At 42.5% G+C, this 15,595-nt stretch overlaps 1 protein-coding gene across 4 annotated transcripts in view; it reads left to right on the top strand.

The window, feature by feature from the left end:
• Positions 1–4,641: 4,641 nt before the first annotated feature.
• The window catches only part of traf1 (TNF receptor-associated factor 1), a 57,017-nt gene continuing 46,063 nt past the window's right edge, over positions 4,642–15,595 (top strand). For 2 of the 4 annotated variants that reach the window (XM_072488555.1, XM_072488552.1), the window contains exon 1: positions 4,652–4,785. The gene's annotated coding sequence lies outside the window, so the exon portion shown is untranslated. Of the gene's footprint in view, positions 4,786–4,958; positions 4,979–15,595 lie in introns of those variants that run through there. The other 2 variants (XM_072488553.1, XM_072488554.1) reach the window with 2 other exon arrangements.

The following is a 15,595-nucleotide window of genomic DNA, read 5'->3' as shown; positions in this document are numbered from 1 at the left end:
CCATAATCTGTGTTGCTACCTCCTCTCCCCTTCAAATGTCCTGTTGTTTGACAACATTTTCGCTTTCCTCTATATCCACTTTCTTGTTTTTTTTTATCCTGTCTTTTCCACCTGTTTGAACACTGTGATGTCTTCATTATGGAGAACAATTTGGAAATGTAAGCTGTTGAAGATGTTTACCACATGATAGCACAGTCCCAGCTTTAAAGGTTGTCTTGCTTGGTAATTAACAAGCAATCAATAGAAAATGTGTACTTTTCTTCAAAATTACATCAACTGATGGCATTAATTATCTTCAGTTGAAACAATGTCAAAGGTATAATTCTGGTGAATTTGCACCGTGCCCCTTCCAAAGTTAATATATTTCTGATACAGGATCATCAACCTAAAACATTAACTCTGTTTCTGTTCATGAATGCTACGAGATCCATTTTCCAGACTTTTCCCTTTTAAATTAATATTGAAACACCAGGCTACAGAAATTGTATGTGATCTGGGCATCTGTAAAGTGGCTATTATCACATTTGACACCATTGCTCTATGCAGGTCTCCACCTCAGATTTCCAATGATATAGGGGAAATCCCCAAATAATGAGCCTACCACAAATATACATTCCTATAAAACATAAGAACCCAACAGGAAAGGTAATTAACCGTAGCTAACAAAAGAAGTTAAAGATTGCATTAGATCAAAGGAAGTGGCTTATAAGGTAGCCAAAAACAGTAGGAAGCCTGAGGATTGGGAGAAATAGAATCCAGCAAAGGAGGACCAAGAAACTAATAAAGAAAGGAAAAAGAGAATAGGAATAAAAGTAAATTACTGCGGATGCGGGAATCTGAAACCAAAGAGAAAATGCTGGAAAATCTCAGCAGGTCTGGCAGCATCTGTAGGGAGAGAAAAGAGCTAAACATTTCGAGTCCAGGTGACCCTTTGTCAAAGAGAGTAGGAATATAAACTAGTGGGGAACAAAAAGGTATTGAAAAGGATAAGATTAGCAATCAAATGTGGGTCCATTACAGGCTGCTACAGGAGAATTCATAATGCAGAGTAGGGAAATGGTGGAGAAACTAGACAATTACTTTGTTCCTGTCTTTGCCGAGGAAGATACAGAAAATGTCTCCGAGATACTGGGGAACCAAGGGAGTGTGAAAATGAGGAACAGAAAGGAATTGGTATTAATAAAGAGATAGTGTTTGAAAAATTAATTCAGTTGAAGGTTGATAAACCCCCGCACCAAATAAGCTACGTCCTAGAGTGTTGAAGGAGTGGTGATACCGTTCCTGTTGCGTTCTTATGTTTTACAGGAATGTATATTTGTGCAAGGCTCATTATGTGGGGATTTCCCCCAGATCATTGGAAATCTGGGGTGGCGATCTGCATAGAGCAATGGTGTCAAATGTGATAATGAGCCACTTTACAGATGCCCAGATCACATATAATTTCTGCAGCCTGGTGGAAACCAAATATTTGTTTTAATATTAATAGTTCTATCGATTCTGGAAAAGTTTCTGCAGATTGGAAAGTAGCAAATCTAACCGCAATACTTAAGAAGGGAGGGAGAAAATGGAGAACAACAGACCTAGTAGTATGTCAGTGGTATGGAAAATGTTAGAATCTATTGTAAAAGGTAGCACAGTGGGTAGCACTGTTTCTTCACAGCTCCAGGGTCCCAAGTTCGATTCCCAGCTTGGGTCACTGTCTGTGCAGAGTCTGCACGTTCTCCCTGCATCTGCGTGGATTTCCTCCAGGTGCTCCAGTTTCCGCCCACAAGTCCCGAACGACGGGCTGTTCGGTAGTTTGGACATTCTGAATTCTCCCTCTGTGTACCCGAACAGGCGCCGGAATGTGGCAGCTCAGGGCTTTTCACAGTAACTTCATTTCAATGTTAATGTAAGCTACTTGCGACAATAAAGATCATTATATTATCAAAGGATGTGATAACTGGACACTCAGAAAATAATGAAATGATTGGGTAGAGTCATCATGAATTTCCGAAAGGGAAATCATATTTGACAAACCTGTTTTTGAGGTTGTTGCCAATAGCATAGATAAAGGAAATTTTGTGTATTTGGATTTTCAGAAGGCTTTTGATAAGGTCCCACATAACAGAAAGGCAGGGTAATTCTTGAATTGTAAGAGGTTGGGAAGTGTTGATGTCCAAGATTACAAGGGACTAAAGGTTAGAATGCAACAAGCAATTAGGGAGGCAAATGGTATGTTGGCCTTCATCATGTGATGAATGTAAGAAATTGACATATTTTATTGCAACAATGTTCTTAAAACCTAGATTAAGATACATACAAACATGTTAGAATGGTGATTATGGTGTCGTAAAAGTGAGGAAATCATTGATTTTCAGCTGAAGTGTTCTGCCAATAGATCTGGAGAACCATTTATTTGTTTACAAATAGCTAGCCAATGGAATATTGTTTAGGTTTGAAGGACCCCTGGGTGTAGATAATTTATGAGGGGTATTATGTTTGGACCTGGTTAAATGGGTCAAGGAGCATCTTGTAAGAAGAGAGAAAAGAATGCCTTATGTTTTGGGTACAGATGATGTCGTTAAAGTGGGGGGGGGGGGAGAACAGGTCTGTCTGAAAAGTCAGCACGTTCTAGAACCTTAACCTGATAAGAGGTGCTTCAGTTTGGTGCTGAAAGGTTCTCTTGCCAAAGATTCTGCACAGAGAAAAGGAAGTGAAACCCTGGTTGTTAACTTTATTCATAGGTGGTATTTGAAATATATTGGTTTACTTAATTGGAATATAGTGGCAGGTTTAGGAAGTAAGTTAAGGCTTCTTCTTTTATTTAAGAATAGTTGTGACTGTTAACTATAAAGCTATTTCTTTGATGCTAATGTTGTTAATTCTGTGATTAAATTAAAGTTTGTTTTGACATAAAAGATTCCTTTTAGCCAGTGTTATTACTCCTGTGGTGCAGTAACATTTCCTCACGTTTTACAAATTGAAAATAGTTGGGTTCTCGTTCAGGATCCTACTAATCGTGAGGGGGCTTGATCACAGGAGTGAGGATGTCTTGCTGCAGTTATAAATGGCCTTGGTGAGATCTCACTTGGAGTAATGTGTACAATTTGGATCTCCTTATCTAAGGAAGGATATGCTTGCCATAGAGGGAGTGCAATGGATGATCACCAGATTAATCCCAAGTCCTCCAAGTCTGATGAGGAGAGACTGAGGAAATGGGGCCTGTATTCTTTAGAGTTTTGAAGAATGAGAGGTGATCTCATTGAAACTTAAATTTTTTTTACGGGGTAGATGTGAATATGATGTTTTTCCTGGCTGGTGAGTCTGGAATTAGAAGACACAGTCTCGGAGTAAGGGGCAGGGCATTTAAGACTGTGATGAGGAGGATTTTCTTCACTCAGAGATGAATCTTTGAAATTCTTTATTCCCCTGTGGGAACTCAGTCACTGAGTCCGTTCAAGACAGAAATCAATAGATTTCTGATTACTAATGACATCAAGGAATATATGAATGGTTGGGGGGGGGGGGGGGGGGGGGGTCGAGGTGGATAATCAGCCATGATCTGTTTGAATGGCAAAGCAGGCTTGACAGGCTGAATGACCTCCTTGTGCTCCTACGTGCCTGTGTTCCATCCAGTGCAAGTCTACACCAATTGGCAATGTGGAACATCAGGATATATCTGGATGGAAGTGGAGAGTGAGGATGTGAAGAACGTGCAGTAAATGCTTTTGTATAAAGTTGAATAGCATGGAGGGAATTTCAAGAGACGGTGCAATTTGTGAAGCATCGTTTCCTAAGGGAGGTTTTTGGGTCTGGTGCCATTGAGAAATTCCACCTGAATGTGGGTAAGATTGGGCAGCTGCATATTCTTGAGCCTCCTCGATATGCTTGCTGGAGTCAGAGCCATATGCGGCTTTCAGCATGTGATGGCTTTGGCTGCAGGCCAGGCATAGCGCCAGGACATCTGGGCTATCAATGTCACCAGTGACAACCATGATGCTAGCTACCTTCACAACCAGGGGCTTTACCAGCCACATCACCAAATATCATCAAATTGAAGTTTGGATTTCCAATCAGCAGCTGTGTCAGAATGGCCGCCAAGAAGTCAACATGTTCCTGGAGACGACCATATTCCAGAGACTGCAGGTCCTATTAGAAATCAAGGAGATTTTTTTTCACATATCTTTATGAATGTCATAGGTTAGGCCTATGCCTGAAGAAAACATTACCAACGTACGCACCTTGGGAGGGTGAACTCCAGCAAGTGTGATTTAAGTTTTAAATGTTGCTCTTGAGCACAAGAATCCAGGCTAATACTCCTGTGCATTACTGGGGGAGCGTTGTACTGTTGGAGGTGCTTTCTTTCGGATGAGATGATAAACCAATTGCAAAAGATGCAATGGCATTATTTCAAAGAAGAGTGGGGTCAGGAATGCGGTGGTTATCCCTAATGTCCAGTGGGGTATTTATATCCCTCAATCAACCCCACAAAACAAACATGCTACTAGGTTGCTGCTCATGCGGGAGCTTGCTGTGCGTAAACTGGTTGCCACCTTTTAACAAAGGCTTGCTACTGGTCAAAAAACACGTCATTGACTGTAAAGTGCTTCGGGACGTCCTGTGGATGGCGAGAGGCGCTATACGAATGCAAGTTATTTCTTGACGATCAGAGTAAGTCTGCAAGACCTGTTAATTTTGGGGAAGCTGCCTTTTCTTCAGCTACAGGAAGTTCCTGTTCAAACTGCACTGGTGGAGATTTGAAGCGGAAGCATTTCAAACTGTGGAACGAATATTTTAGGTAAAGTATGTGATCTTTATTTATTTTACCTTTATGCCCCCCCCCCCCCCCCCCCCGAACGTTTATATGAAGAGCGCTGTCGGGTACTAGAAGAATTTCGAGAAGCGGCCTGCTGGGGTGTTTTAGAAACAAACGCGGGACGCCCTTTGTCTACAACAAACGCGCGCGAGAGAGGCTAATTGATTGCCGCGCTTCAATGTAAATATATATATATATATTGCTTCGAAATATGTACTTAACAGTAAAGTGGAGTGCATTTTGGTTGAGGTCTCATCGCCGCTCTCTATCCCGGGGAGTCGTTATTTTTTAAATTTTGAAAAGAGGCAGCGTTCCAACGGCCGCCGAGGAAGGCCCTGAATCTGTCGACAACCTTGAATAATATTCAGTGCCGTCTGTCCTGTTCAAATTGCCAATAAACGAAATCTTAACGTTTTGAAACCACCAAAAAATGGAAGTTGCCCTTTTGTTCATTTATATTTCAGTTGAAGTTCCTGCTCCCGTATTTTTTTCCTCCAAATTGTGAGCCTTCACATTAACATCCGGTTATTGACATCTTGTTATAAGGAGGATTTTACCTAACCTGAATAGCAACAGCCCCTGTCCAATATTCATTTGAAACTGTGGCACAGGGAGGAATTTGCAAATACTTCCCATCAGTATACACTTTTTGTGGTTTTAGATGTTAAGTATCACTTTTTGTTTTGGAAATTCAGAATTCCTATTTTCCAGCATTTCAGATCAGGATCAATTTTGTGGTTTTGGATTTTTAAGATCAACCTGGTTTTTAATTTGAAAAAAAAAAGTTTTCCTATGTTATTTGTAGTGGGATTTAATTTAAATGTGTATATATTTTGATATGTAATGATTATTTTGGAGGCTTCTTTGGTTTTCAAACTGATCCAATTTGAGCAGACTCAAAAAAGCAAGGGGATAACACTTAAGATGAAAGCAAATTACTGCGGATGCTGGGATCTCAAACGAAAACAAAATGCTGGACAATCTCAGCAGGTCTGACAGCATCTGTGGAGAGAAGGGAGCTAACTTTTCGAGTCTGGATGACTCTTCACTGAACATGTTAGTTCTGTTCTCTCCACGGATTATGTCAAACTGCTGAGATTGTCCAACATTTTTCCTTTTTGTGTGAGGAAATAACACGTTTGTTTTTAAAATGTTGTTTTCTGCCTTTCCATTTTGGGACCATATGCCCTTTTTGTCTATTGCTGGTGAATTATGTGAGAGGTCCAGCAGTGAACAGGGTGGAAGAGATTGGCTGCCCTATTTTTTCCCCCTTCCCTTTTGTCTGAATTGCAATGAGAAACATGTATTTTTTTTCCTAACTTGGCAAGGGGTTGGGAACCAGGGATATAATACTGAAAAGAAAGAAAGACTTGACCAGCAGACAAGTGAATTATTTTGAAGTGTAGTTACTGTAGTAATGTTGAAAACGTGGTAGCCAATTTGTGCACCGCAAACTCCACAAATAGGAATGCGATAATGGCCAGTTAATCTTTTTTCTGATATTAATTGAGGAGATAAATATTGGCCAAGACACCAGGAATAACACATCCACTCAATCAGGCGGATGAAATATCAATTTAAAGTCCTATCCTAAAGACAGCACCTTTGACAGTGCAGTATTCTCTCAGTACTGTACTGGAATGTCAACCTTGATTTTTCTGCTCAAACCCAGGAATGGCTTTGAAAAGGCATTGGATAATTATTAGAAGCGAACAATTTTGCAGGGCGACAGGGGAAAGATAAGGAGTTGGACTTGTTAAGTTGGTCCCGCAGAGAGCAGCACAGACACGATTGGCCAGATAGCTGCCTCATACGCTAAAACAATTCAATGAGTCCATGACCCTAATTTTGTGCTACACCTGTCAGAATTGCGGTGTGCTGTGCTTTCTTATACTAATGCACCAACTGATTAGGCAGTGGTTAAATATCAACCCATGTTTTTCAGGAAGAAATTTAACTGATTCTCATCTATGATTAATTATGGTGTAACTAAATAAAGTAAATCTTTCTTCTTATGTTCTTATTAACTCTCTTGTCTTTGTGCCTAAGAAGGTAAGGAGTACTAAAATGCAAATGTGTGCTTTTCGCCTGCATGCTCGTGTATGTGGAAACAATGTAGAATTGTTCCTGGGGTTTGTGTATCACATCTTCTTTTGTCTAACCTTTAAGTTTAGATTCTATTTTGCATGAGTCTGTGGGTGGTCTAGTACTGGAGATTTGCGAGCACATGGAGCAGTATTTAATGGAGACAATGGTGGTCTCCTCTGCTGGTTAAAGAGCTGGCGAGAGTTGTCTTCTTTTGGGAAGGCTTGCCGCATTAAATGTAAATCAGGCATTTAACTCTGCACTGACTGGCATTCCATAGGAACAAGGACCCCCAGGGATAGAAGTCCTGCCTAGAACTGCCGGCCTATCAGAGGCTGACAGCTGTTCAATTGCTTGGCAGCATTACCAGGTAGGTGCTGGCTGCTGCTGGTACTGCACCCACCCAAGCCCTCGGGTCACCATGGACACCAGAGTTCACTTTCCAGGCGCCTAAGTGACGAGTCCCCCCATTCGCCCTGGATGAATAAGAGCAGTGGCAGGATGAGGCCCTCATGTAGTGGGTAATGATTGCCCACTTAAGAGTCTCCATTTGCAGTGGGCAGGAAGGTTGTCCATGAGTCTTCCCGTCACAGACTTAATGGGGATATTGGTGGGGCACCCACCCACCACTTTCCGAACCAGTTAAATGCCACCGAATGTCCATGGATGAGGACATTGGAATCTGCTTATTGCACTCCAGCTGTTCTGCAAAATAAGGAACCTACATCAGTCTGATTACAATTTCTGTCCAGCCACATGACTAGCAGTAACAAGAGGACAGTTACATTTGCAAAATGACATTTAAAGATCATTGATCACTGACTGCACAGAGCTCCCCACCCCTGCGACCCAATGATTTTTACAGTGTGAAAGTGCCATTATACTATCACAATTCATTCTCATAGCTCTTCAATTCTTGCTGTGTTCCTGGACCTCTTTCATTTTCTGGTTGAATGCACAGCATTGTTTGAATCAGGCAACAATAATATTACTATTCTGAGTTATAAAGTGCTTTAGAAAGCACCTGTTAATAATTTACCAGACTAAACAGAAGCCTGGAAAGCATGTGTGAAAAGGGGATTTACATTAATGGTGCATTTTAAGTAGCTGCCCAGAAGAGGCGAGTTACTGGAAATCCTATTCAATATGGTGGCGAATGTGAAGACCAGATCTTATTTGGCATGGCAATAGGCTGCTTTATAAATTTCCATGTGTAATCCAGGTAATTCAGTATCGTCCACAATTTCAGTATGCATGTGACATTTCTTTTGGCTGCATCCCAGTGTGGCTGCAAAGACTCAATAAGGAACTGAATTTGGCCACTCATTCCCACTAACTGCCCTGCCAAGTTATTAACTGAGAAGTTTACCATCTTAACATTGATATTTGCCAATATTTTTAAATATATTTTTCTTTATGAATAATGACAATTTGAGGAGGACGAGAAGCAACAATACATCAAGGACTTGGGAGAGCAAAGAGAGGTTGGGAGACGGGTTGGTAGTTTGCAGGGAACTTTTGAAAGATGTGTTTTCAGGGCTAAGGTAGAGGAGAGCATTGGAGGAAGTTGGCCAGGTAGGCTAGAAGGCAGGGATGCGGCATAGGTAGCTGATTGGATTGTCTCAATGAGCTCCATGCTCTTATTGTTGAAGTTGATAGGGGAGAGAGATTTAAGATTGTCTAAAAGAAAATTACACATGTTGATCATGGGCCTTAAGATGTTCTACAACTGAAATAATAGTTCATTGGTACAATTTTGAACAGAAAACAAATAAATGAAGGGCCTTGGCAATGCAGTATAATTTATCCCACATCATTGTGACAGTGGTTAAAACTGATCATTCTATAATTTGAGGAACTGAGCAAACTTCTCTCCATTTCTTTTAGATGTTATGGATTCTCGAGTTAATTCCTTTTTCATTTGAATGCATGCTATAAAGATTACTTGCCAGCTAGCCTCCAGCTCAGTCTCAACAAAAAGCATGGCTTTGTAATGCTAAGGTACCTTTGTGACACTTGAGTAAACCATTTAGTCTCCTCGGTGGCCTACTTTGAAATATCACTCATAATCCAGATCTGTTCACTTATAACCTTACAGAAGATGAGAGTCAATTTAACGCATGATCGAGCTTTGAGTCTTAAATCCCAAATGGGGATATTGTGAGTACTTTGACATTGTAGGTATGTGCTATAATTCTCAAGGAAAGAAATTACTGGTGAAAGTGAAACATACATTGGCATAAGCAGATCTTTTGACTGAAAAACAATTGTGCACAAAATGAACAAGGAGTTACTAGGCCATCTTCAAGGTTACACAAAACATTCTATTGTGTTATGTTGCTTTATATACTGAGTTACATTTTCAACAATTAGACCTCATCAGAGAAGAGTTTTTCTGCCATCTCTTTAGAGTAGAATCTAAAACAAAAGGCAGTGTTCTGAGCTACTTCGCTATTCAGTTCCTTTTCCTAAAAATTTTAAAAATACTTTAACAGAATAAAACTGATATCTTTAGTACTGTCAGAGCAGTAGTAATTTTGTTACCTCTATTTATCAAAATTCCTTTGTGAGAGGGGAAGGGAAATTTGGATCAAATTATGACTTTCTACAGAAGTTGGGAGTTTCTGTGCTAGTTTTTCTGTTTTGTGTTCATAGTGGAGAACTACATTACACTTTAAATTCAGTATTTCTATTTACACTGGACATCAAAGGGGACTTTATTTTTTCCTTTTGGAATAAAAGTAAAGTTCCTTGCAGTCCAAAGACGTGCAGGTTAGGTGGATGGCCATGATAAATTGCCCTCAGTGACCAAAAAGGTTAGATGGGGTTATTGGGTTACGGGGATAGGGTGAGGGCTTAAGTGGGTCGGTGCAGACTCGATGGGCTGAATGGCCTCCTTCTGCACTGTATGTTCTATGATACTTGGCAACGTGTAACATGTTAGCTTACAATCGGCCTATGTGATCCTGTTCCTTTGTGTTCTGCTAAAGAAGGTGGAATCAAGCTTCCAGCTCTCATTTTTAATTTTAAACCTCACAGCCAGTTTGAAACCCTGTTCCAGTTCCTGTTGTCATTTAGTCCAATTCCTTAGTCCAATTCTCTGTCTAGCCACAAACACGCAGCCATTCATACCACTTTTATTAGTGCTAGATATTTAAGTGTGTGCAGTGTTAAGCTGATTGTCCGTCAAGGTAGACTTCCAGACCTAACAACTTTTAACAGGTAGCAGACTAATTTCTGTAAAATATACTCAGATATCGATTTGTGGTGGAAACAGGGGGGAAAAGAAAAGAACGCTGAACCCAATGTATGCCATACAGGGGCACCGCAAATGCTCATTATTTTCTGGCATTCCAAATGTGAAGCGGAAGATCAATTGGGGAGTATGGAGTGAGGCACTGCATAGGGTAAACGGGACCTCCTTTTGTGCAAGGATGAGCCTGATACGGTTGTGCACAGGGTGCATATGAGTCGGGTGAGAATGAGAGGGTTCTTTCAGGGGTTAGCAGATGAGTGTGAGAGGTGAAAAATGAAAATCACTTATTGTCACAAGTAGGCTTCAAATGAATTTACTGTGAAAAGCCCCTAGTCGCCACATTCCGGCGCCTGTTCGGGGAGGCTGGTACGGGAATTGAACCGTGCTGTTGGCCTACCTTGGTCTGCTTTAAAAGCCAGCTCTTTAGCCCTGTCCTAAACCAGGGGCAGGGGCCAGTGAATCACGCGCACATGTTTTGGGGTTGCGAAAAATTGGGGAGATTCTGGGCAGGAATGTTCGCGGTCTTAGCCAGGATAGTGGACCTTTGGTGGTGATATTTGGGGTTTCAGAGAAGCCTGAGCTCATGGAGAGTAGGAAGGCCGATGTCTTGGCCTTCGCCTCTCTGATTGCTCGGCGGCGGATTTTGCTGGAGTGGCGGTCGGCATCGCCACTGGGGGTAGCGGTTTGGTTGAGTGATCTATACGACTACCTGCGATTAGAGAAGATAAAGTAGGATAAAGGGGCTCTTCAGGGGGGTTTGAGGAAAGGTGGGGGATGTTTGTGACCGTGTTTGAGGGGCTGTTCGTCGCGGGAGAGGGGGGATGAAAAAGGGGGGACATCTGTACAGACTTTATAGTTGATTGTTGGGAAGTATGTTTCCCGGGGTGTTTATTAGCTGCAACCTGTTTTGATACATGTTTGTAATAAAATACATTTAAAAAAAAATATATATATATTTTGGGGCATTCCAATTGATAATATTACACAGCATGGCGGCACATTGGTTAGCACTGCTGCCTCACAGCTCCAGAGACCCGGGTTCAATTCTGGCCTTGGGTGACTGTCTGTTTGGAGTTTGCACTTCATCCTATGTCTGTGTGGGTTTCCTCCGGGTGCTCCGGTTTCCTCCCACAGTCCAAAGATGTACGGGTTAGGTGAATTGGCCATGCTAAATTGCCCTTTAGTTTCAAAAGGTTAAGTGGGGTTACTGGGCTACGCGGCTAGGTTGGGGGTGTGGGCTTAAGTAGGATGCTCTTTTCCAGGGGCCGGTGCAGACCGATGGGCCGAATGGCCTCCTTCTGCCCTGTAAATTCTATGATTCTATAACAGTAACATCGCTAGGATTCTGTCAGGCTGATGGGAATCTCACTCACTGGTTGGAGAACCAGCAGGGAACCACCGTCAGTTCCATGGGGGAGGCCCGTTAGAATCGGGTGCACTTCGTGCACTTAGCAGCCACCTTAGGGCCGACCCTCCAATTGGAGTCCATTGTTGCAGAAGTACTGCCCACTGAGAGCATCTGGCAAATCGGAGACTGGCACTGTGTCTACTGGCATGAGAGGGAGTGATGGCAGCTGGTGGCAATGCACCCACCAGAGGCCTGGGGTCATCATAGGATCCTTAACCAAAGGTGAGTGAAGGTAGGGTGGGGGTCGCGGAATGGGGGTGGGTGGTAAAGGCAGATAGTGGCTTTCAGCACCCATTCTTCCCAATGCTAGGTCGCTCATTGAGGCTACAAGGGATCCCCTCAGGAAACCATTGGCAAACCTAACATGTTCAGTGGGGTGGCTTCTGAGGGTGCAAGAAAGCTATGCAGCTAAGGTACCATTACATTACGGTGGGCTCAGGAATAATGGGTGTAAATTGGCTCATTAATGAGCCTAACTGAACCACAGGCTAAGAACAGTACGAAGTCTTACAACACCAGGTTAAAGTCCAACAGGTTTGTTTCGATGTCGACATCGAAACAAACCTGTTGGACTTTAACCTGGTGTTGTAAGACTTCGTACTGTGCTCACCCCAGTCCAACGCCGGCATCTCCACATCACAGGCTAAGACTTCACAGTCAGAAAGGGAATGGAAAAAAACAGAGCTAGAGGACTAGGTAGGTAATACATAATCTACTGTGGCCATTGCACTGCAAAACAAATATGCAGCTTTGGATACTGTTGTGGAGGGAATAGCCTCTCAGGGGAAAGCAGCAACAGCCAAATTCATTGCACCACAGCTGGCTCTGCTGCACGGGGGAGGAGTAAAAAGTGTGGAAATGCAATACTTATAGGGGATTCAATTGTAAGGGGAATAGATAGGTATTTTAGTGGCCAGAAATGAGACTCCAGGATGGTATGTTGTCTCCCTGATGCTAGGGACAAGGATGTCTCAGAGCGGCTGCAGGACATTCTGGAGGGGGGAGGGGAACAGCCAGTGGTCTTGGTACATATGACATAGGTTAAAAAAAAAGTAATGCAGTCCTAAAAGTAGAATATAGGGAGTTAGGAAGTAAGTGGAGAAGTAGGACCTCAAAGGTAGTGATCTCAGGATTATTATCAGTGCCACATGCTAGTCAGAGCAGAAATAGGATATACCAGATTAATCTAAGGAAGGATGTGCTGGCCTTGGAAAAGGTCCAGAGGAGGTTCACAAGAATGACCCCTGGAATGAAGAGTTTGTCATATGAGCAACGGTTGAGGACTCTGGGTCTGTACTCGTTTGAATTTAGAAGGATGAGGGGGTGATCTTATTGAAACTTACAGGATACTGCGAGGCCTGGATAGAGTGAACATGGAGAGGATGTTTCCACTTGTAGGAAAGATTAGAACCAGAGGACACAATCTCAGACTAAAGGGATGATCCTTTAAAACTGAGATGAGGAATTTCTTCAGTCAGAGGGTGATGAATCTGTGGAACTCTTTGCCACAGAAGGCTGTGGAGGCCAAATCACTGAGTGTCTTTAAGACAGAGATAGATAGGTTCTTGTTTAATAAGGGGTTCAGGGTTTATGGGGAGAAGGCAGGAGAATGGGATGAGAAAAATATCAGCCATGATTGAATGGCGGAGCAGACTCGATGGTGGGCCGAGTGGCCTAATTTTGCTCCTATGTCTTATGGTCATAATATGTGGCTGAAGAGATGGTGCAAGGGGGTGTGGGTTTCTGATTCCTGGAAATTTGGGAGCCAGTTCTAGGGGAGGTGGGACCAGTACAAACTGGATGGGGTGCACGTGGGCAGGACCGGGACTAATGTCCTTGGGAAAGTATTTGTTAGAATGGTTGGGAAGGGTTGAACTAAAATGGCAGGACAGTGGGAACCTATGCAAGGAGTAAGAGGAAGGGGGAACATGGACAAGGACAAACTACAGAAAAGGGAATAAGAAAAGTGATAGGCAGAGAAATCATGGGCCAGAATCAAACAGGGCCGCAGTGAAACATAATGGGAACGGGGCAAAGAATGTTAAAAAGACAAGCCTTCAGGCTCTGTGCCTTAATATGTGGAGCATTTGCAATAAAGTGGATGCATTAATTGGATATGATATAGTCAAAATTACGGAGACATGGCTGCAGGGTGACCAGGGATGGGAATTGAACATCTAAGGATATTCAGTATTTAGGAAGGACAGACAAAAAGGAAAAGGCAGTGGGGTTGCATTGCTGGTTAAAGAGGAAGTTATCACAATCGTGAAGAAGGATACTGGCTCTGACCATGTGGAATCTGTATGAGTAGGGGTGAGAAACACCAACGGGCAGAAACAAAGGTTGTATATGGACTCCCAAACTGTCGTGGTGATATTGGACATGGCATTAAACAGGAAATTAGAGACTCATCCGATAAAGGAACATCTGTAATTATGGGTAACTTTAATCTGCATATAGATTGGGCAGATAAAATTAGTAACAATACCGTAGAGGAGGAATCCTGGAGTGTATATGGTATGGTTTTCTGGACCAATATGTTGAGGAACCAACTAGAGAACAGGCCATCCTAGACTGGGTATTGTGTAATGACAATGGAATCATTGGCAACCTAGTTATGCGAGGCCCCTTGGGGATGAGCAACCACAATACGATAGAATTCTTCCTCAAGATGGAGAGTGGCGTAGTTGATTCTGAAACTTGGGTCCTGAATCTAAATAAAGGAAACTACAATGAAACGAGGCGTGAGTTGGACCAGATGGATTAGGGAATGTTACTTAAAAGGGATGACAGTGGATAGGCAATGGCAAACATTCAAAGAACATAGAACATACAGTGCAGAAGGAGGCCATTCAGCACATCGAGTCTGCACCTACCCACTTAAGCCCTCACCTCCACCATATCCCCGTAACCCAGTAACCCCTCCTAATCATTTTGGACACTAAGGGCAATTTATCATGGCCAATCCACCTAACCTGCACATCTTTGGACTGTGGGAGGAAACCGGAGCACCTGGAGGAAACCCACGGAGTCACAGGGAGAATATGCAGACTCCGCACAGACAGTGACCCAGCTGTCACATTATTTAGATTCAGGACCCAAGTTTCAGAATCAACTATGCCACTCTCCATCTTGAGGAAGAATCCTTGAACCCGAGACCCTGGCACTGTGAAGCCACAGTGCTAGTCACTTGTGCTACCATGCCCCCCAAAGTCCCCCCCAAAGAGTACATAGGTAAACTGCAACAATTGTTCATTCCTGCCTGGCGCAAAAATAAAACGAGAAACATGACCAAACCATGATTTACAAGGGAAATTAGAGATGATATTTAATCCAAGGAAGAGGCATACAAATTGGCCAGAAAAAAGCAGCAGACCTGAGGATTGGGAGCAGTTTAGTATTCCACAAAAGGAGGACAAGGGATTGATTAAGAAGGGGAAAATAGAGTATGAGATTAAACTTGTGGTGAACCTAAAAACTGACTGTAAATGCCTCTTAGGTATGTGAAGATAAAAAGATTGGTAAAGACAAATATAGTCGGAAACAGGGGAATTCATGATGGGGAACAAAGAAATGGCTGACTAGCTAAATGAATATTATGGTTCTGTCTTCACAAAGTAGGACACAAATAGTGTACCAGAAATGTTGGGGAATGCCAGGTTTAGTGAGAGGGAGGAACTGAAGGAAATCAGTATTAGTTAGGAAATAATGTTGGGAAAATTGATGGGATTGAAGGCCAATAAATACCCAGGGCCTAAAATGTTGTTAGGAAAAGAAAGGTAGTTTTAAGTGGGTTTAATTTAATGGTTCTGTGCCTGGAAGGGTAAAACCTATAGTTAGATTCATACTGGGAGGAAAGATTCATACTTGTGGACAAAGGTGTTTGTATGTGTGGGGGTTGGTTAAGTTTCTACTGTACTTAGAGATAGCTATGCGTGAAGAATAAATAGTAGTAGCGGGGATGGAGGCCATCTTCCTTGGTTAGTTTTAACTGCAAGCCAGAGCATTTGAGACAGAAGGTTGGGGACTGAACATTTCTCAACTCTAC

The sequence above is a fragment of the Scyliorhinus torazame genome, chromosome 22 (assembly GCF_047496885.1).
Source record: "Scyliorhinus torazame isolate Kashiwa2021f chromosome 22, sScyTor2.1, whole genome shotgun sequence".
In the NCBI taxonomy this organism is placed as follows: Eukaryota; Metazoa; Chordata; class Chondrichthyes; order Carcharhiniformes; family Scyliorhinidae; genus Scyliorhinus; species Scyliorhinus torazame.
The sequence above is the reverse complement of the archived record's forward strand: the minus strand, read 5'-3'. Positions and strand labels throughout refer to the sequence as shown.